The sequence below is a fragment of the Rhineura floridana genome, chromosome 3 (assembly GCF_030035675.1).
Source record: "Rhineura floridana isolate rRhiFlo1 chromosome 3, rRhiFlo1.hap2, whole genome shotgun sequence".
NCBI lineage: Eukaryota > Metazoa > Chordata > Lepidosauria > Squamata > Rhineuridae > Rhineura > Rhineura floridana.
In genome coordinates, this window is record NC_084482.1 from 73,128,924 (window position 1) to 73,151,285 (window position 22,362).

Here is a 22,362-nt window from a genome sequence, read left to right on the forward strand (position 1 = left end):
TCACAATTGCACTAAAGGCACAAGTCTTTCTACAAAAAAATGTTCACTCTTCTGATTTTTAACTAGTTAAAAAAAATACGTAACACAACACAAAACAATACAATGGTTTTAATGAACAGGGAGACTATATTATGCAGCAGCAAAACGACCAGCTGGTTAACAAAAACTCACGCACTGCTTTATAACACAAATTAGAATGAAAAGGAATATTACTGTCATTCAGTACCTTTAAAATGACAATTTATGTCTATACCTACAATATTGCTACTTACTTTTTCTCATTGTCAAAATCTATATACTTGTCCCTTTCAGGGTCAGCAGGGAGTGGTAGCAAAGTTTTGCCTTTAATTTGTCCAATAACTACAAAAACACTACTTTTCAGATTGCAGACATGGTGGACGATATCCTGCGACACCACATGGGGCCAGCTGGGATGGTTTTTCTGGTTCCTCAAGATTGGCACCACTACCTAGAAAGTAACCGTTCAGATATATTAGCTTGAGAAATCAATACAGAAAAGCAGGAAGAAGGAAAGTTTCAGAGCCACTGGTTTGCTGGCTTCCACTTTATAGCCAGGTTACCTCAATCATAACAGAGCATAAGCAGCACCTTATGAGACTTGTAAGTCAGGTATCAATTCCTGAATCTGTGAGGGATTGTTGCTCTGTTGCTCCCTGAGCTGGTAACTAAAATGGATCTAATCTAGAGACCAGAAACAGCACTTCAAATCTTTAAATCTCAGATCATCCCTGCGGGACATTGCACATACATGATAAGCAACCTGGTTAGCAAATAAGGTGTTTATCCATAAAGAACAGGATAGGAGGAGTACATCTCATTTCACTTAATTTGTTTCCTAATTTTACCTCACCTCTTTGCAATATTTAAAGTACATTTCTTTAAGGTAACAAATTCTGAGCTATAACTATCTGTTTTTACAAATAATCTAACAAAACACACAATTCCTGCAAAGAAACCCCAAGGCATGCTATCACCTTGTTGGAAATGCACATTTATATTACAAGGGAATTTTTTTTATGTGTTTCTATCATTCCAGTGGCAAAGCAACAAAGTCAAGGTCTGAACTGTAGGAATCAGTCAAGAGACAGCAATGCTTTCACAATAGTTTTTAAAAACAATAAATTGGCAAATACAAATTTGTCCTCACCTCCCAGTTTATTGTTGAATAGTGAGCTACTTTAATTTAGCATAAACAGACATACAAATATGCATGCATATAATTCCAATATCTGATTTGTCCCTCCTGAGGTGGGTACACTCATTTGTAAGGATTCAGGACAGAAAGAACAAGAGGGCAAACAAGATCTCCAAGGTAGATTTCCAAGTGACATATGCCAGCACTTGAGAAAGCAGGGGAATTTAAATGACATATGTGGGGAATGGGGCATGTTTGGCAGGTTCATAAATTTAAACAGTGAAATAGGAGAATCAGAGCACATTTCTAGGCTTAAAAATGATCATGCAGCCCAAGCAAGCTGGACATACTGACTATGGCGCGTGTGAGCTGCAGGAGTTCTTCCAACCCATTTTGTATATTCCAGCTGTTGCTCCACAGCTTCCTTACCTTGCAATCACAAGCTCAAAGGTAGCAGAGGAGCTGTATGGGAAGAATGCGCACCCAGCCACAGAACTCTCTCCCTCCTGAAATCTTCCAAAGTTTGAAAGCAAATTTCCTAAGCAGAGGGCGTATCACATAGGAAACAGCATGCAAACCATGGACTCATCATCAGGTACAACCATTACATGCATGCTGCTTTCGCTGAAGAGAAATTACAATTGTCTATGCAACACAGTTCTAGGTTTGCACATCATGTTGCTGATCATGGCTAAAATAACATCAGACACAGAGCACAGAATTGTGTACTTCCCCCAAATGTCCCACCACTCTGGGAGACTGCAAAGTAGCATTACAGTCATACCAATATTCACTACAATAAAGGCAAACCAGCACTTCCATTTAACCAGGATTTGAAATCAGCTTCAAACCTAGTTGGCCATGGGCACAACTAACACTGGTGCAAGAGTAATACTTAACCATAATTAAGTCTAGCAGAAGAAATTCATTCTCCAGGAAGGTAGGTGGTGCAAGCATGCATATCCCACAGCTCACTCCTGATATGTTTGTCTATAATTAAGTAAATTGGCAGTTTTGTATATACAGAAGTTTTGACTTTTTATCTGAACATTTTTAAGATGGCACGTGGGTATACAAATGCCTTGTTTAACAAAAGAAATCAAAACACAACAATAGCCGTAACATTTCAGCTCATTATAGATTTAAAACAAGCAAGTTAATTTTAACTTGCAACAGAACAGTTTCCAAATCAATATTAATACCAGAAGAATACAAGTATGATCCAGAGGGTGTATGAAGTAGAAAACACAAACATCAAGGGCAGAACTCAGATTTAAAGCAGTCAGCAAAAGACTCAAAAGTTAATAAAATGAAGATGACCCATGGGCATCAGTCTCCCTCTGGTTGCTTCTCTCTCTCCTCCCCACAAATACAAAGAGAGAGACAGCATGTACATGTGTGTACACCTGCATGTGCACGCACACACACACACACATATAGTCTTTACTTTTCAGTGGGGTCTGGGGAAAAGTTGGATCTAGTAGAAATGAAACAGATCTGGTTGATTTTCCATGATTTACATGGGTTCCACAAAAAACTACCATAAAATTAAAGCTGACATTGGTAGTTAGCACAGCTAAATTCACATATCTGGTGCTTGTCACCACCACAAGGCATCCAAGGCATGGATCCTCATGATTTTTTACTTAGGGTGACAACAAAACCACCAACAAATCACAGAACACATATATGGAAACAGAAGGTGACCTATGATTTCATGGTGCTTTTGAGGGGATCCACTGAAAAATTTATGAAAACCCGTAAGGTTCCTACCTCAGATTCATTTTTGGTTTTTTGTTTTGTCATGGCAGCACTAGAAAGCATCTGACCCATGGATTCTATAGTTCAGTCAATGGAGAAAGATGTAATCTGCAATTTGATGGTGGAAGAGGGAGGAAAACCCATGAACAAATTAGAGAATTTCAAGAGAACCCATGAAGCTGATGTGTGTGTATGTGTATAATTGCGTACATGCCTTCTCTCTGTCTGTCATACACACACACACACACTTCTGCCTGCCACTCCATTTTCCTCCCCCCAGTCTCCCAGATCACTTCCCTTTCTCCTCTTACCTTTTCATTCACTCCACTTTCTGTTCAGGTTTTGATCTGAGCCCTGAAAAGCACATAGAGTTGAAAGAGGAAGTGGGAAACAGCATCATTCTTTGAACTTCCTTCTTCAGCTGTATGTACTTTTTGGGAGGAGGGGAGGAAATAACCACCTTGCCACCTCATGTTAAAGACTCCAGGGGAGTGGCAGAGGAAGTCTTCATGGCACTATTGCATTTGCAGGTGCTACACTGGAAACCCCAGCCACAAATAGGGATAGAAACAGAGACACTGCTCTAGGAAATAGTTTTTAAAAAAGATGGTTTATAAACCTATACAGTAAGGAAAATCAGTATGTATACCAGGAGTAGCCAACATGATGACCTCCAGATGTTCCTGAACTACAACTCCCATCATCCTTGTCTGTTGGCCATGCTGGGTGGGACTGATGAGTGTTGGAATCCAACAACATCTGGAGAGCATCACATTGGCTACCCTGAATGTACACATTTGCTTTTCTCAAACCCTGAGAAGAGTAGGGGCAAAACACACCCAAACACCAGTTGGGAGCTGCTTCCTCCTGGGAGAATGTGAAGCTCTCACCACTGTGTCCCCCCCACCCTCTTCCTAAGAGAAAGAAACCTGCCCCAGTAGGAGCAGGACGGAGCAGAGGATGGGAATAAGAGAAGAAACCTTGGCTGTAAACACACTAGTCGCCAGAGCAAAGAATTCCATTAGACACATCTGGAAGGGGGACGTGTTGATCTGCCGCTCAGTTGGGAAATCTCTTTGAATTTTTTTAAAAACTCACTCAAGCTGCTCCCACCAGGTTTTACAGTAAGTAGCATAATGTGCCCCCATGTTCAGAAGAGAGAGGTGGAGACACACCAGAACCAGCAGAACAGTGAGTGTGTTTCTACCCCTTGAGTGGGTACTTGGGAAGCAGAAGCTGGAGGAAAAAGGGGCTATTCAGTTTCTGTCTTGGGGGTCAACGCCTAGACCAGCCTTTCCCAACCAGTGTGCCTCCAGACGTTGTTGGACCACAATTCCCATCTTTTTTTTTTTTTACAATAATTTTTATTCTAATTTTCATAAAACATACAAAACAAAATCATAAAACATTCAAAGCCAAAAAACAAAACAAAACAAAAATGATTAAACAAAAAAATAAAATGTTGACTTCCCATTTGTCACAGATCAAATCAGTTATAGGTCTACAATATATAACAATCCTGTCTCTTAAATTATATTATAAAATCACTTTCCTCCAGTAGTTATCTTAATTAATCATCAAATCTCATAAACATTACTTTATTCTTTCCACAAAAAGTCAAAGAGAGGTTTCAATTCTTTAAGAAATATATCTATCAATTTTTCTCCAAATAAACATGTCGATTAATCCATCTCGTTAATAATAATAATAATCTTATTGTCATAACCATAGTCCAAATAAACATATCGATTAATCCATCTCATCAAAATCTGTTAGGTCCAATAATTTCAATAGCCATTATTCCATTATCCCTATTAATTCCATCTTCCATCTTCAATAGTCCTGTTAAGTCCAGTAATTTCAGTGTCCAATCTTCCATTATCAGTATTCCATAATAATCTTGCTGTCATAGCCATAGTCATATAATAAGAGTCTGATGGGAATTTCCTCTCTCCCAAATATTTTCTTGCCATCAATTCTGAATAAGTTGCTGAAATATTGTTGTAAAGTCATATCTCTGTTCTTCTTTTTTACAAAATGCACTGGTTCATCTCTTGAGAATTTTTCCATTGTCACATGGCTGCTGTTAGTTCCATAGATTTTCTCTATATCAAGCTCCATCACGTCATTCCAGTCCAGAAGATTATCCAAGCCATTGATAACTTTATCTCTAATATCTTCATTAATTTCTTCAGAGATAACGTTAAATTCCAAACAGTAGATTTTATTTCTAATATCCATAAACTCCAGAACTTTTTCCAATTCCACATTTGTTCCAATCTCCAGGGCTTGTATCTTCCCTTTATTTTTTCTTTTCTCATCTCTGATCTCATTCTCCTCTCTCACAGGATCCCCTATTTCTTTAAGCTCCTGCGTCATTTTGCTCAGTTCAATTTTCAGCTCCTTACTGCCCTGTCGCAGGGTTTGTTTCGTTATCTCAATCTCATCCATTATTTTCTGAAACATAATTACTTCCAGATTCTCAGCCACTTTCTTGATTGCCATTTTTTTAAAACCACGAAAACAAAGCAAAACAAAAATAAAGAAGAACCACTTCTTATTTCAGCAACAATTGGGTTAATATTCCAGGCTTGATGACATCATAGTATAAACAGAACAGCCTGCCTTATCTTTCTATGTTCAAGAATACAAAACAAATTTAGTTCCCAGCATCAAAACAGTTAGCGGCGTCGTGAAGAAGCAGATTCGTCAAAATAAAATAGACCAAAAAGAGAATAGTCCCAGACAATATAATGTTCCTCGGAATAGAAATCCCTCTTCTGTGTATATCTTTAGAATGCACTTCCAGGACAGCTTTTTGCAATAGAGACAGAGATAAGCTGTTAATTTCGTGAATAACAGAGAAGAGTTATAACTCACCCAGAAGCTCTTTAAAGCTGATTAAATTGACAAATCTCTTGTTGCTGCAACAATTTAAACCAAGACCATGTGCACCCTAATTATTTCAAAAGCAGCTGTTTTGTCTGACTGCAGCTGGAAACATATTTGCACATGGCTGGACACATCTCCCTTTCCCACTGCTGATGTCAGATCTTTTAGGACTGGCCACAGCAAAGCAAAGCATTGGGTCAGTCATTGTCTCTGCCTGAGCCTACAGCATGGTGTCTCTATTGAACACACCTGGAGTGGCAACAGGGTTGATGACTAATCAGCTCTGAAGTCTCTGTGAAGCCAACTTCAAGGTAAAATGCACTGGATCTCCAATGTCCCAGGTGTTGGAGTAAAATGGGGTGGAGTTTGACTAACATTATGTGCTCCCGCTTTCAGAAAACAGATCTGGAGACGCTGAAACCAGTTCAACTGCAAATGTATGTCCAGCCTCAGTTTACAAGTGGGCTAGTTCAAGTAGTCTGAGGAATATTCATGTCAGTAGCATACAGAAGGATAGACCACAGAGTTGCAAATTCTGTTTTCAAGCTTAGGAAGAAAGGAAACCCTCATAGCTCTGCTCTGTCTTCCAAGCTCTGTTTTCCATATGATACATGGCCACAATTTGCACCACACAGAAGCAAGATGGTGTTCAGTGCTCTTTGTGGTTTGAGACAAATAAAGTTCATTTGCCATTAGAAGGACAGGCACAGAGGCTGTGTACACATACACAAACATGAAAAGCTGCCTTGCACTGAGTCAAACTAATGGTCCATCTAAACCCAGTATTGTCATTCTGACTAGCAGTAGCTCTCCAGGCTCAAGCAGAGGTCTTTTCCACTACCTGGTATCAGAAATCTGGAGGTCCCAGGGATCCATGCAAAAGATGTGCTCTGTTGCAGAGTTATGACCCCTCCCATTCACAGACAAGTTTGGATGGGTGCGGGATCTTTGTTGGTTTGGGTTTTGCATTCCTGTTCCTCAGCAACTTTCTGAATAACAAAAGAGAATCACCTCCTCTTAAAGTATTAAGTTTATTTTCATTATTGTTGTGCCACCAGTCACCACATTACTGCCAAAGGTAAGCACACAATATTTATTAACGGTGACCCGAGATCTCCTATTTTAAATGTTGTGTTGTTTTAACTGGATTGTTTTATTGAGTATTTTAATTATGGATGTTTACATTTTAATTTTTGTGTAACTGTTTTTAATAATTTGTAAGCTACTTAGAAGCCTATTTTAGCATTAAACGGTTCTAAGTTTAGCAGTTAGTTGACAGGCGGAAAAAAAGTGGAGTCATCACCAAGAGAAGCTGTACTCACCTGCTGAACATACAGCTGTTACATGGACCGCGGGGGGGGGATGTCAACCCCCTTATCCCATAACTAACATCTGATTCAAATTAAAACCTGCCAAGAGAGTCCCGGCCCTTTGAGCAGCCCTACCTTCTCCACGAGGGTGGCGAGGTGCTCCAGGGATGCGGCGGATAGGTCCCCACATAGCAGGTGCCCAGGAGCGGGCGGAGAGCGCAGCGGCCCAGGAGTGAGGCGCAGCAGGAAGACCCCCTTGCCAGAGCGACCGGCGGCAGGAGCCAGAGCGAGCCCGTCGGCCAGCGTCAACTGGCCTCCTGCGCCCAGAGTGACAACCAAGAGCCGCTTCGCCGGGTCACCGTCGAGAAAGGCTCTCAGCAGCGGCCGCGCTTCAGGACTCCCCGCGCAACGCGCCCAGCGCTCCCGATCCACCCGTAGGCTGCGGGTCACCCGCTCACTAAGCAGGCGAGCTCGGGGGTCCGACTCGGGGGCGCTCTCTTCGTCGTGCTCCTGCTCTTCGCCACCCATGCTGTCTGCTGGGCACTTCCACCAGTCAAGTGTTTGGGGCCGAGCCGCTGTTGCTTGGGAACGGAGGACGCCTCTCCGCCTTTCCTGAGAGGCCCGTGGGTAGGGGGCGAGCTTCAGCTCTGCCTGGGAACGAGGACTTTGCCTACGTCCTTGTTGTTGGCAGCGGCGCGCACGCATACTCCTTCTTGCAGAAACACTGCGGCGGGATGGGAGACGTTCTGGGAAGTGCTAGTGTGTTCGGCGGGCAACACACTGTAATCTCGCAGTAGCCGCAATACACAGGACACTGGTTGTCCATTGAGAAAGTTGAGTTGAGAGTTGAGTTGAGTTGAATTTATTGCGGTCACAGACCAAAAACAGTAAAACATTGAACACAGTGCATACAGTATACAAAAAATTAAAATACAATACAGATCGGGAAAGCTTAAAACCTTAAAAAGATGTAGTTAAAATTTTTCTGGTACTAATAATTGCAGCACAATATTTTGCAACAGAATCGGTTATATGTACTACTTGGTCAGCAAGGAGATATTTAACATAAAAAGCTTCGTTTCTTCCAGGGAGATGAGTGATTAGAGGGCTAATCAACCGAGCTCTAGCTTCTCTATAAAATTGACAATGAAGTAGGACGTGCGTTATTGACTCTATCTCGCCATCCCCACAGGGACATTTTCTGTCGGAATAGGGTATTTTTTTATATCTGCCTTCTAGAATCGCGGATGGTAAGCAATTTAATCTTGCCAACGTAAACGCCTTACGGTATTTGGGCAGAGATAAATTAGCTAAATATGGCATAGCATATTGAGATTTATTATTGTACATATGCTTTTTAACCAGCATCAAATGTTGCTGGAAATCTGTATCTTTAACTCTTTGAAAAATATGCTCTTTAGCTTTTACAAAACCCATTGATAAAATTAAAGAAATTGAAAATCCCATTTTTACTATTTTATCAGTGATCATCATTTCCCATGTTGAACGACATTTATCCTGGAGGATGTGGGGAGTCAATCCTACTGGATTGAATATTAGCTTGAGCCATGTATTAAATCTAAGGCACCAAACACGGGCTCCTATAAACAATAATCCCGTTTCCAATCTTAGAATAAAACTAGGGACACAAGTGGGAACTGCAAGTATAGACCTAAGGAAAGTATTTTGAACTGCTTCATGAGGAGCAAACTTCATTGAGAAAGTGGATAGAGAAACGTTTTTCTCCCGCTCTCATAACACCAGAACTCCTGAACATCACTCCTCTGAATTCCATCACCACATACATGCTGATCATAGTATAAGATCCTGCCTTCGGTTTCTGAAAGAGCAACCACAGCACCATCACTACACATAAAATGTTATACTCGCCCTATGTTAACACTGGGAGAGAAAATTGAACGAGGGGGACGCCTGCGTTGGGGGCCTGCTGCTTATGGGCGGCAGAAGGGATTCTGCCACGAGGATTCGTGAGCGACAGCTTGGCCATTCAGAAAAGAAGCAGCAGAACTGGGCACCCCCAACTTGGCCGGTTCCCCAGCACGGATAGGGGCGTGGTGCCGAAGATGGTGGCCGGGACCCTTCGGACACTGCATTGTGGCTGCCAACTCCTCCCGCAGAAACAGCAGAGCCTGGACAGATCCAGAGTCCCGTTTGAAAAGCGGAGGAGGAGGAAGAAGCAGCTGTTGCCTTTGGCTCAGGTAGATGCAATGGCAGGTGGGCGAGGGAGGCGCACCGGCATTCCCAGGCCTGCTTCTCCAGCTGGGTGCCCCTCCGGCGCACGCCCTCCCAGGGGCATGGGTGGCTGGCGTTGTGCACGCGCGTGCACGCTCAGCAGGACATTTGGGGGCTCACCAAGGAGTTACTGCACCAGGTGACACAAACCCTAGTGACGCCACTGTCCCTGCCACCTTGTGCCCCCAGAAAGGGACTCTCCTCCACCCCGCACCCTTTTTACCCCCTCCACGACAGCTCATCCCTGCTCCAGATTAGCTCCCCGCCCCGCGGCAGTTGGTAATAAGCCTGGCCTCAGCCCGAGCGTGAGAGACGTGGAGGAGCCTGGCGGCGACCCCGCCCTCTGGCAGCTGCCTCTTCTCCCCCGACTGGGCCTCTGCAAGGTTTTGTTTGCTCAGGCTGGGCGCCGCAAGGGTGGAGCCGCCCCTGCGAGAGAGTGAGGCCTTTCATTCGAGCAGGGATGAGCTGTCGTGGAGGCGGTAAAAAGGGTGCGGGGTGGAGGAGAGCCCCTTTCTGGGGGCACAAGGCGGCAGGGGCAGAGCAAATAGAGGGAGGGAGGGCTGCTGTGTGGAGTGACAAGAGCGTCCCTTAGGCGAGGAGATGTGGGGAGGGGAAGGCAGGGAGCCACCAGGGGCTCTCATCTTCACGGCCGCGCCTCCGGTTTCCACCTTGGAGAGGTCACTTCTCTCTCCATGGACAGCCCCTCCCTCCAAGGTACCGCGGGCCTTTGGTGCTCCGCGCTGGCCTGGCGAGCACGCGACCGTTCATTTCCAGCTCTGGCCAGAATCTCCCCGGGGGCGGCAGGGTGGCCTCTTTGGATCTGGCGAGGAGGACTTTGCCTCGCCGGCTGTTGTTTGACGGTGGCCACGGGGGGGGGGGGCTCGGGGTGTCACCCCCGTCTCGGGGTGTCACCCGGTGCGGCCCACACCTGCCGCACTGCCCTAGTGACACCCCTGGTTAACAGAAACTCAGTATTTTGCATACAGACAATCAGTTTGCATTTGTCCATGTTTTTTTGTCACGGGATGGGGAGAATTCCAGTTCATCTAAATGGTCTCAAGTAACCTGGTCTCAAGCTGTGTAGGGCTTTGTACACCAACACCAGCACCTTGTTTTTTAATTCCTTCATGTATCCTGGCAGCTACAACATCAAAACCACTGAATCCTTGACCGGTGAATCTTTGAACCGGGTTTCAAATATTTTCAATTTCATTTGCAGATGACCTTCCTGTCCTCTAAGAATCAGCAGAATAATACGCATCTCTCTACAAAAGAGATTCCGACGGTGGGAATAAGGGATGCTAAAAAAGAATTTGAGGAGCACATTGCTAAGAACATAAAAACCAACAACAAAAAATTCTATAAATACATTCAAAGCAGGAGACCATCTAGGGAGGCGATTGGACCCTTGGATGATAAGGGAGTCAAAGGTGTACTAAAGAACGATAAGGAGATTGCAGAGAAGCTAAATGAATTCTTTGCATCTGTCTTCACAGTGGAAGATATAGGGCAGATCCCTGAACCTGAACTAACATTTGCAGGAAGGGATTCTGAGGAACTGAGACAAATAGTGGTGACGAGAGAGGAAGTTCTAGGCTTAATGGACAATATAAAAACTGACAAATCACCAGGCCCGGATGACATCCACCCGAGAGTTCTCAAAGAACTCAAATGTGAAATTGCTGATCTGCTAACTAAAATATGTAACTTGTCCCTCGGGTCCTCCTCCGTGCCTGAGGACTGGAAAGTGGCAAATGTAACGCCAATCTTCAAAAAGGGATCCAGAGGGGATCCCGGAAATTACAGGCCAGTTAGCTTAACTTCTGTCCCTGGAAAACTGGTAGAAAGTATTATTAAAGCTAGATTAACTAAGCACATAGAAGAACAAGCCTGCTGAAGCAGAGCCAGCATGGCTTCTGCAAGGGAAAGTCCTGTCTCAGTAACCTATTAGAATTCTTTGAGCGTGTCAACAAGCATATAGATAGAGGTGATCCAGTGGACATAGTGTACTTAGACTTTCAAAAAGCGTTTGACAAGGTACCTCACCAAAGACTTCTGAGGAAGCTTAGCAGTCATGGAATAAGAGGAGAGGTCCTCTTGTGGATAAGGAATTGGTTAAGAAGCAGAAAGCAGAGAGTAGGAATAAACGGACAGTTCTCCCAATGGAGGGCTGTAGAAAGTGGAGTCCCTCAAGGATCGGTATTGGGACCTGTACTTTTCAACTTGTTCATTAATGACCTAGAATTAGGAGTGAGCAGTGAAGTGGCCAAGTTTGCTGACGACACTAAATTGTTCAGGGTTGTTAAAACAAAAAGGGATTGCGAAGAGCTCCAAAAAGACCTCTCCAAACTGAGTGAATGGGCGGAAAAATAGCAAATGCAATTCAATATAAACAAGTGTAAAATTATGCATATTGGAGCAAAAAATCTGAATTTCACATATACGCTCATGGGGTCTGAACTGGCGGTGACCGACCAGGAGAGAGACCTCGGGGTTGTAGTGGACAGCACGATGAAAATGTCGACCCAGTGTGCGGCAGCTGTGAAAAAGGCAAATTCCATGCTAGGGATAATTAGGAAAGGTATTGAAAATAAAACAGCCGATATCATAATGCCGTTGTATAAATCTATGGTGCGGCCGCATTTGGAATACTGTGTACAGTTCTGGTCGCCTCATCTCAAAAAGGATATTATACAGTTGGAAAAGATTCAGAAGAGGGCAACCAGAATGATCAAGGGGATGGAGCGACTCCCTTACGAGGAAAGGTTGCAGCATTTGAGGCTTTTTAGTTTAGAGAAAAGGCGGGTCAGAGGAGACATGATAGAAGTGTATAAAATTATGCATGGCATTGAGAAAGTGGATAGAGAAAAGGTCTTCTCCCTCTCTCATAATACTAGAACTCGTGGACATTCAAAGAAGCTGAATGTTGGAAGATTCAGGACAGACAAAAGGAAGTACTTCTTTACTCAGCGCATAGTTAAACTATGGAATTTGCTCCCACAAGATGCAGTAATGGCCACCAGCTTGGATGGCTTTAAAAGAAGATTAGACAAATTCATGGAGGACAGGGCTATCGATGGCTACTAGCCATGATGGCTGTGCTCTGCCACCCTAGTCAGAGGCAGCATGCTTCTGAAAACCAGTTGCCGGAAGCCTCAGGAGGGGAGAGTGTTCTTGCACTCGGGTCCTGCTTGCGGGCTTCCCCCAGGCACCTGGTTGGCCACTGTGAGAACAGGATGCTGGACTAGATGGGCCACTGGCCCGATCCAGCAGGCTCTTCTTATGTTCTTAGTGGAATGCACATCAAACAAATCCTCATTGCAACCATCTGCCATCTGGAAACCTATGTCCCCACTGTGGGAGGCTGTGTGGATCCAGAATTGGCCTCCACGGTCACTTATGGACCCACTGTCACCCTTGGGCAGTGAGGGCTTTGCTATATATGTATATACCTATATATATATATATATATATATATATATATATATATATATATAAGTAGGAATTGTTGGGCATGTTTCTCTTGGCCCTGGCTGTTTTTTTTTTTTTTTAGCTTTATGTGATTGGCTCACAGTGGCCAGACTTAGGAAGATAGAAAAATGTCTTATACTGAGCCAGACACATTGGTGCATCTATACTGAGCAGCAGCGGCTCTCCAGGGATTCATGCAGGGGTCTCTCCCAGCCCAACCTGGAGATGCCAGGGGTTGCACATGGCACTTTCTGCATGCTTTTCTACTGAGCTATGGCTCATTCCTCATATCTTCCTCCAAATCTCCTAATGATATCTCCCAGCTTCCTATAGATGTAAAATAGTGTTTGAGGCAGTATAGTGCCCTGTGGCACCCCATAAGCCTCCAAGGGAAATGGGGTCAAGAAACACTCAGCAAATGCTACATTCTGGGATGGTTATCTCTTGTGCATCAAGCCCAACCTAAAAACAAAAAAACTTTTATGAAAGGTAATTCACTTGAAATCAAATTGTAGAAGCCATCTTGAGCTTTGCTCACCACACAAACACACACACACACACGTCATCATCGTCGTCTCTCATCTCCACAGCCAGTTCTTCATGTCTATTTTTCTGCTGCCTCCTTGCCCTCCAGCTCTTTTCTCCCTCCACTCCTGTCCATTTTTAAACAATTGTTTTCTCCACCCGTTTTGCTCTCCACCTCCTCCCTCGTCGCCTCCTAAGCATCCATAGAGCACGAGGGAAGAGCGATGCTGCACAGAATCTCAATTTGAAGCACAAGCTTTTATCCACAAATTAGAGAAGCAGAAGACTTCCCCTGTTCCCCCCCAAGTAACGCCCAAAAGTAACTCTGGAAATGTTACAGCTCAAAAGTAATGAAGTTACTAGTCGTTCTATTACCAGCAAAATGTAATGACGTTACCATCTCGTTATTCAAAAAAGTAATAAATTACAAGTAACTCGTTATTTGTAACTATTTACTTCCAAGCTCTGCTAAAACATAAGAGGACCACAACAGATAATTTTGATGCAGATAGATGAGGTTTATTATAGGGGGGAGAGGAGTGCAGGGAAGCCTTTCCATGTTGAGCAGCTTCAGAAAGGTGAACAATACATTTTGTGCAGAAGAGTGAAATGACAGATGAATGAGGAGTAAAATGAGACAAGGCATAAGTACACAGAGAATGACAGCTTCTCAGGAAAGTGGAAGCATCATAAATCTTGCAGACCTCAGGGATATTCAGAGATGCACCAAAGAATGAGCAGTGAATTTGGAATCCCTTGAATTTTGGACAAAGCGCCTTCAGGTTGCCTTGAAAGAAAGGAAGAAAAAAGCTCCATATCTAAGAGAATTGGAGGGAAACCTAAATGAAGCTTTGAGCAGGCAGGTGTAGGTATGAGTGTCAGAGGTGATGAGCAATCATGGATCCAGTCTGCTCGTTTGTCTGACCCATACAATCATTTGCTGTGAATACATTTTGTGCAATTCGAGTGCCATTTTGTTCCATTCCTGTGATGATCATGTTCCCATTCAATGAAGGGGCCAGCTCATCCTGCATGCAGCACAGGGCCTGTCACCAGAGGAGATGTGAGCTTGTACCGGGATTGTAAAGAAATGTTTGGTTGCATTAGCGCTGGCAAATGAATTTCAGAAAAATGACGAGGAAAGCTAGGGGCTGAGAACCCTCCATACCTCTGGTCAGGGTTTTTGCTCAGGAGGAATGCCACATCCAAAATTGATATGGGGACTCCAACAGACAGGGGAGGACGTGGGAATGTTGTGTAGTGATGATAATGAACTACATGAGGTTGAAAACGATAGGGCTGTGACCATGGCTGTGACGGGAGCATGTCCATCTCTCTGAGGTTGATAGATGACGTTCCAGTCCAGAAAGAATCTGAGAGGAAAGGGAGTGGAATCATTGAGGCAGGTGAATATTTCTGTGCACTTGAATACTAGTTAGCTTATTTATTGTTTATTGATTAAATTCATATCCTGTTCTTCCTCCCAGAAAGGACCCAGGGCAGCAAACCAAAACACTAAATGCACTTTAAAACATTTTAATATCAAGCAAACAAAACTTTGAAACAGTTTTGTTTTAACAAAACATCTTTAAAAACACATTAAATCCAAACAGCTTTTTTTTTTAAAAAAACCCCACTAGCTTTCAAAACATCTTAAAAAGCAATTCCAACACAGACGCAAACTGGGATAACGTGTCTATGTAAAAGCCTTTTTGAAAGAGGAAAGTCTTCAGTAGGCACCGGAAAGGTAACAGAGATGGCACCTGTCTAATATTTAAGGGAAGAGAATTCCAAAGGGTCGGTGTCACGACACTAAAGGTCTGCTCCCTATGTTGTGCAGAATGGACAGCAGTAAGAGGGAAGGCAAGATTATAAAGGAGGAGTGAGCTCTTTGGCGTTCACTGAATAGGGGGTGTTGGGACAGCAAGGAGGTATATTGGTAAAGCAGAAGAGTCTCTGTTTTCACAGTGGACGAAGTGCACAGAACTGATGCCTACCCCTCATCATGAACTTCTTGCCCCTGGATTATGTCATATACTCAGGATAAAACAAATCCATCACACTGTTCCCACAGTAATCATATTCTTACATTTTCATTTCCTATGGCACGGGGGGGGGGGGATGCAGCACTAACCTGCCTCACAACACACATGCTCCAATGGTGATTTCTACTCCTCCTCTTTCCATTCATCTTGGGCATGCTTGCTAAATCACTTTTTTCCCTCTGGTTTTCTTCCTTCCACCTACCCTTTGGCCAGTTCCCTCCCCTCTGACGCCTGCTCTGGAAAACACTATTCTCTGGAAGCCGAGTCAGAAATGACTTTTTGCAGAACCATTGGCTGTGTCTTCATCCACTGTGGCTAATAATGTGAATCCCATATGGTGTTCATTATAGCACCAAGAACACGGTGACTAAAGTTGCCATGCTAACCGTCCCTACATTAAACTCAATGGGGCTTACTCCAGGGGTGAATGGGATTCAAATTGCATCTTGAGGCAGTGTAAAAAGCCTCCTGCTTAATATTGGAAGGGGAGGAAGAGATCAAAGGACTCCGTTTTGTCAGAAAACCCTAATCCCTAAAGAGCACTGAGACAAGGTTCTCAAAGCATGTCTTGCTTTTGCAGAGAGATTAGGGCTGCCTCTTCATGACAAGTTCCTTTCAAAATGCCTCCTGTATTTTTGGTTGACTCTGTGATGGAAATATGTATATATATGCAGAGATCCTCAGTGGTCTGAGCTGCATCTGTGCCCGTATGTGTAGTTACGTAAGTAGCAGACTTTTACCCTGCATTTAGACCACTCAGACTTAAGACTTAGCACAATAAGAAAAGCTGCTTTATTTATAGAAATATAGAGTAGATAGGAAAAGCATACCTAGTTCTAACTAAATAACTAAGTTGGAGGTGCAATGCCCAAACTTGGGTATTGCCCTCATGGCTCAGGAGAGAGAGCAAAGTCAAAGATGTCTCCTCTCTGCTCTGACAGTTGAAGAAGAAGACAAAGGAAGGAGGGGCAGGTCAGCTTCCCTGAGTATATCAGTTTCCAATGGAAGGAAGTTCGGTAGAGCACAGGTAAAGGTAGGCAAGCCTAGCCAGCTGGAGGACCCTAACTCTGTCTTCCTTCTGAAACACAAACAAAAGATCCCAAACAGGAGTTGCTCTTGCCCCACTACCAGGAACTCCTTTTTTTTTTGTAGAGCAGAAACAGACTCCTAATACACCACCCTTTTACCATCAAAGATTTTCCTTTGCTTGTTGTTTGGAAGATGCAGACTGGACCGCCCTGTGCCTGCATAAGGGAAGCTTGCATATCACCTGCAAATATTTCTAGACTACCTATGCCTACTCAGAAGCAAACCTCATTGAGTTGAATGGAGCTTGATCTAAGTAGGGATGCCCATTGCTAATAATGAAATTGATGCCACTGGATCAGGTCAAACACCCCGGCTAAAACAAACTTTTCACACTGTTCCAGTGATCATCATATTCTTCCATTTTCTCGGCTAGTCACACCAAGTTTATGAGAAGAAACTGAAAATAACCTAGTTTTCTCATTTGCCGCTTCCCAAATTCAGTTTCAAATACCAAAATCCCAAGCAAATATACGCCAGAGTGCCTTCACACTCTCTCCTTAGAAAGGATTTTTTTTTAAGATAACTTACCAACAGCAGGAAAACGTGAGCCCCAGAAATTGCGGGAAGCCAAAAGACACTGGTGGAAATGACTGAAATGGTGAGAGCATTTATACTGTTCCCCGACTTCCAAATATTGAGTCAGCACTGTTCTGGGCAAACATTCAGATAATGAAGGTATTAAAATCTTAAAAGCACACATTAAATCCAGCCCATGATGAGATTGGGACAAGATACTGCATCAACCTGTCTGCTGTAATTAATAACCTAAATGTGACTATTTTAATTGGAAAATGTGACATTCTTTTCTTTGAAGATATGCCATTGTTGGTGTACCATTTCAAGATGCTGAATGACATTCCAAAGCACTTTAGCTGTATAGTTACATAAAAAGAAAATGTGCATCTAGGAAGACCTTAATATGCCAACTCTGGCTTGTGCAGAATGAGTGCTAGAAAATCCTAAAGTGGGAGAGGAATCCTTGGTACTCCTGATGTTGCTGGGTATAATTCCCATCATCCCTGACCATTGGCCATGCATGATAGTTGAGAATCATGAGAACTGGGGTTCAACATCATCTAAACAGCCCAGGTCACCTACCTCTGTCCTAAGTGGATCTGAAAACAACCTCTAGTTCACTAGGACTCCTACCCTATGTGGATCAAGCTTCACTGTGTTCAATGCCATCCGTTAAAACTAAACAGCCAACATCTGTTTCCACAGATGTAGTGCCTGTGAACCTGAATTCAGTGTGCCATTTGTTCAGCCCTAAGCAGAGGCAACTGCCTTGAGGAACTGGTTGTCCATTGAAGTCTGACAGATACACAATTCATTGGAAAGAAAAAAACACTTTGTTATATCTACAGGCTTCCTAGGAAGGATCAGTTCACTCATGGGCAGCACCTGATTGCTTTTGGGAAATTCTTTTCATTTTGCTTATTTATTGCACTTGTTATTGCTGTATGGCTCTCTGGTATTTGCAAATATTTAGCCTCCTATACATTATCCACAGAATTACTTAATTTCTATCAGAGCTATAATATTATTTTTTATTTTATATTAATCATGACGAAGCTTAGAGCAGATGGTTCCTTTTTGCTTTTCCTTACTCTGTAGTATGCTTTTCTCTACAAATGCAGCAATATTTACAACATATCAAAAGAGAAACAAACGGGCTTCATGGAGACATTGAATAGCATTTGAGGAAAGTTGGATTCTTGCAACACCTCCAAAACCAAAACAAAGACGGCGTAACAGCTGTCTCCTAAAGCTGCCTTCCAAAGTTGTTCCCTAGGAAAGACCTACATCTGCTACATGTTCAGGCTTCTCCTTAATCTTATTCTGAGTCAATGTATTTCATAGCTGATATCATCAAGCACACCCTTCTTCTGAAATTCCACTGATACCTTGTCTGTGAAACTGAACCCTAATCCTGTTCCCCTTAGTCTGGTGCTTTCCCTTTGTCTCTGCTCGAAACATTTTGGATCAAAATGACTCTCAAAAATAAAGGAAGAGAAGGCTTCCAATTTCCCCGATTTCCCCCCTCACGCTAATTGAAAAGTTACAGGAACCCCATGCCATCCTGTATCTAGGATGACTTCTGCAATAATCTCCTGTACGTCCCCACCTTCCCTCCAATATGCCATGTGGCGAATTGGATAAACCCCATGGTTTCTTTGCTTTAATGCCAGCTAATGCCAGTGCCTCTGCTACCCCGGAACAAGAGACACCAAGTTCAAATCCTTTATTTGCATTAGCCACAAGCCACTGATATATCCAAAAACCATCAACTAAAAAACCAAAACACCTATATCAGATTAAAACTCAAGGTACCATTGTAGATGTCATTCTAATGGCACCTGCTAAAAATTTTGCAGGCATTTCTGACACCTCTGCTCTTGGTCTGCAACACGAAAACACACATACAAGTTAGCTGAAGGCCCTGGGAAAGATAAAAACAATGGAGTAATCAGCTCACTTCTCAAATCTTTATAGGAAGAGCAGAATAGCATTACATGGGCTACTATTTCAACACTTCCATCTCCACATAGGCATACACAATTTTGCAGTGGAATTCTTTTAAAATGCCCTTTTAATATGGCTGATGGTAGTATATTCAGTTTTGCTCTGGGACAGTGTTTCCCAACTAGTGGGCCACCAGATTTTGTTGGACCACAATTCCCATTTTTCCTGACCATTGGCAATGTTGGCTGAGGCTGATGGGAGTTGTGGTCCAACAACCTCTGGCGGCCTACTAGTTGGGAAAGGCTGCTCTAGGAAAAGCTCTTCTATATTTAAGAATTATTAGATTTTGTAAATAGGGTGCCAGTGAATTCAGATGACGCAGCGGAAAACTGTTACACTATGGGGATGAAAGTCTGCTCATGTAATGGGGCTTTCCATGCCCTTCCTCACTACCACAGCCCCTTGTGCACCCCCCAAGCCTCAGGGGACTCTAAGGAAAGACCTGGAATGTAGTGAGAGGGGATGCTGGGACAGGGAGGAATTGGTGAAAATTAGGTGAAGGACTTCTGCTCACCCATCCCTGCATCTAAGTGTTATATCCTGTCCTTAATGCCACAAAACTCATGAGCTATACCACTATTGCCTCTTTACACAATTCAGTAGCAATTCTCCAGACAGAGGAAGTGTCGATACTGTACACATGTATATAAAAGTTCATAGTTAAATACAGTATTGAAGAGGTTGCTACATGGCTAACACTACTTTTCTTTTTTAATTTCTCACTCCATTGGAGAAAGGGCAAATTCCATAGCAAACTTCAAACAAGAGAATCTGGGCCTGGGGATTAGGTTTATGTCTTAAAAAATCAACAGCCAAAGTACAAGCTGTAGAACAAGATGCAAATGTAAGAGCTATGAAGATTCTGATTAAGTGTGGGGGCATGCTCTGTAAATGCAAACTGCATCAAACTGCTGACCTCAGAATCTTTTAATATGTATCTACTCCCATCTTATTAGTGTGATCTTCACTAACACTAGAAGATAATATGAAGGATAGGGAAGCCTATACATTAAGTGAGTCACTGTTAGCTCTTGCTCAGAAATCCTGGCAGCTGTTGCCAGCCTCCTGGGGCAGAAATCTGCACTTGTGAGGCAAATGCCTGAGAATTCAGGGCCACCTTGGCTGCAAAATTCAATCATACTTTAAACAACAGTATTATTAAGATACCATATTTGTATCTGACTTTTCTTCAAATGGTTCAGGGTAGCGTATATAGGGTTTATCCCATTTTGTGCTCACAACAATCCCGCAAGGTTGAAAAGACCGAGAAGCGATGGGCTTGCTCAGTCATGCCCTGAGTTTCATTGTTGAGTGGGGAGGTGAACCCACGTCTTCTCAAGCGAAATGCTCTAGATACCACACTAGCTGTCCCAGGCATCCAGAACCCCTCGCCCCTTGAAGCAAGGAGTCAAGAAAACATGCTTACAGGGGGAATGAGTTCCAGAAAGTTATTTGTTACATTAAATACATGGTTCTCTGCGGAGGTTAATATCTGTAGTATCTGATGGTCTAGTACTTACATCTACCACATGGAGCCTCTCCAGAAAAGTATCAAATTGTGCAAAAACCATTATAGAAGGAAAATCCCACTCCTTTGTCTCTAGGCCTGGCTGAAAGTAAGTGCTGAGATTTTCTCTTCTTTCTTCAAAGGTCTGCTTGAAATAATTGAAAATATTAAAAGTTTTCTGCACTTTGCCCAAACTTTCTTCGGTTTCCCCTTTAAGTAGATCTTCTGGATTGAGGTAATTCCTGGCCTAGAAGGACAGAGGAGAGAAACAAATCCTGTAGTTTCAAGTGACGTGTAATTTTTTTTTAATGGAACAGAAAATGAAAAAGGCACAAAAGGACAGGCTGTTCAACACATGAGACCCCTAATCCTCACTTATCTTGTGCCTCTTAAATTGGCCATTTGGAAAACTGACCGTGGTTCATCAAATTTGGTGCACAACTCACATTTGTTCACACATTTGTCAGAGAAAAGAGAAAGAGGCCTGTGCTTCTTTTATAACATTTCCTACAAAAGCATAACACCAGTGATAAAAGAGTAACTTTCTCAATCTGCTACTAACGTAAAAGGGAAAGCACTCAAAACATGGTTATCCAAAGCATCAGAGGGCTGAATCCAACAGAGCCGTTGCATGATCAGAACAACTTCCACTTGTGCAGTGGAACTCCCACTCTTCCCTCCATACACCCCCATCACCCCCAATATGCTCTGTTTTTCCCACACATGTGAAGCAGATTGGGGGAGGCGCACAAGGGGAGGAGAAGGAGCAGCAGTTCCCTTATGTGAGCAGAAGTAATTTCATTTGCATAATGAATTTGTTGGGTTCAACATGCACAAAAAAACTAAGGTAGTTTGTGATGTTCCATAATAAGAAACTCCAAAATCTACATTTGGGCAATAACTTAATTAGGACCAAACCAAATATCACAAAATAGTGACAAGCTTTCAACTTCTCTAGAACTCTTCATCAGGCAAAATGTTAGACCGGGGGGGGGGGGGGGAAGAGACAAGGAAAAAGAAAGAAAACGTACAAAAATTATGCTATAGGTTATAGCCATAAGGTCAGCTTGTAGATTTATTTCCAATATGGAGAAAACAATACCAGTAACAAACATTTCAGGAAAATACAATACTCTAGTGTAGGAAAAAACAATGTTTCCATCATTACTGTAATGTCTGGAGCAGAACTGCACTCCCTGAGTCACTTGGTAGTGGGCAGAGTATCGGACTTCAAACAAGAGAAATCTGGATTCAAAGCCTTCCTCAGCCACAAAACTCCTTCAGTGACCTTAGGCCAGATGCCCTCTCTCTGAGCCTACACTACCTTGCAGATTGTTGTGAAGATAAAATGACAGAAATCATGTATGCTATCCTGCACTCCTTAGGTGGATGAGTGGGACAAAAATACAATAATAAAACAAAATAATGAATGCTGTATGTGATACTTCACAGTCCCTGCATGAATGGTAAAAATGTCTATTTGACTATAGAAGGGAGCTATCATTTACATTTTTATTGTTGGTTTTTCATCTGTGTGAAAAGCAGATGTGACTGCCCTCTAAAGAAAAGAAAGTGTTCATATATTTAAAGCTCCATTGCTTTTTGAATGTTGCATCTCTGGATGTCTCTTAAGCTGCTTCACTTATAAAAGCACCATGCATATCTAGTGGTGCTAAGATGAGGTTCTCCCATGCCACAGTACTCCTCATTCTCAAGGTACATCTCCTCCCACTTCCTTCAGTACAGGAATGACAGTAGTTGAAAGTAGAGATGCCAGCTGAGGGCAATCAAAACATAAAGCTGAAGCTTTAGAACGACAAAGTGAGTGCA

At 43.0% G+C, this 22,362-nt stretch overlaps 1 long non-coding RNA gene across 1 annotated transcript; it reads right to left on the reverse strand.

Annotated features, from left to right (window-relative positions):
• Window positions 1-13,903: 13,903 nt before the first annotated feature.
• Window positions 13,904-20,762, reverse strand: LOC133382181 (uncharacterized). Its single transcript, XR_009761830.1, has 4 exons — window positions 20,546-20,762; window positions 18,834-18,942; window positions 17,031-17,152; window positions 13,904-14,741 (listed from the first exon to the last, which is right to left on the reverse strand). It is a non-coding gene; the product is annotated as an uncharacterized LOC133382181 (long non-coding RNA).
• Between the last annotated feature and the right edge of the window lie 1,600 nt (window positions 20,763-22,362).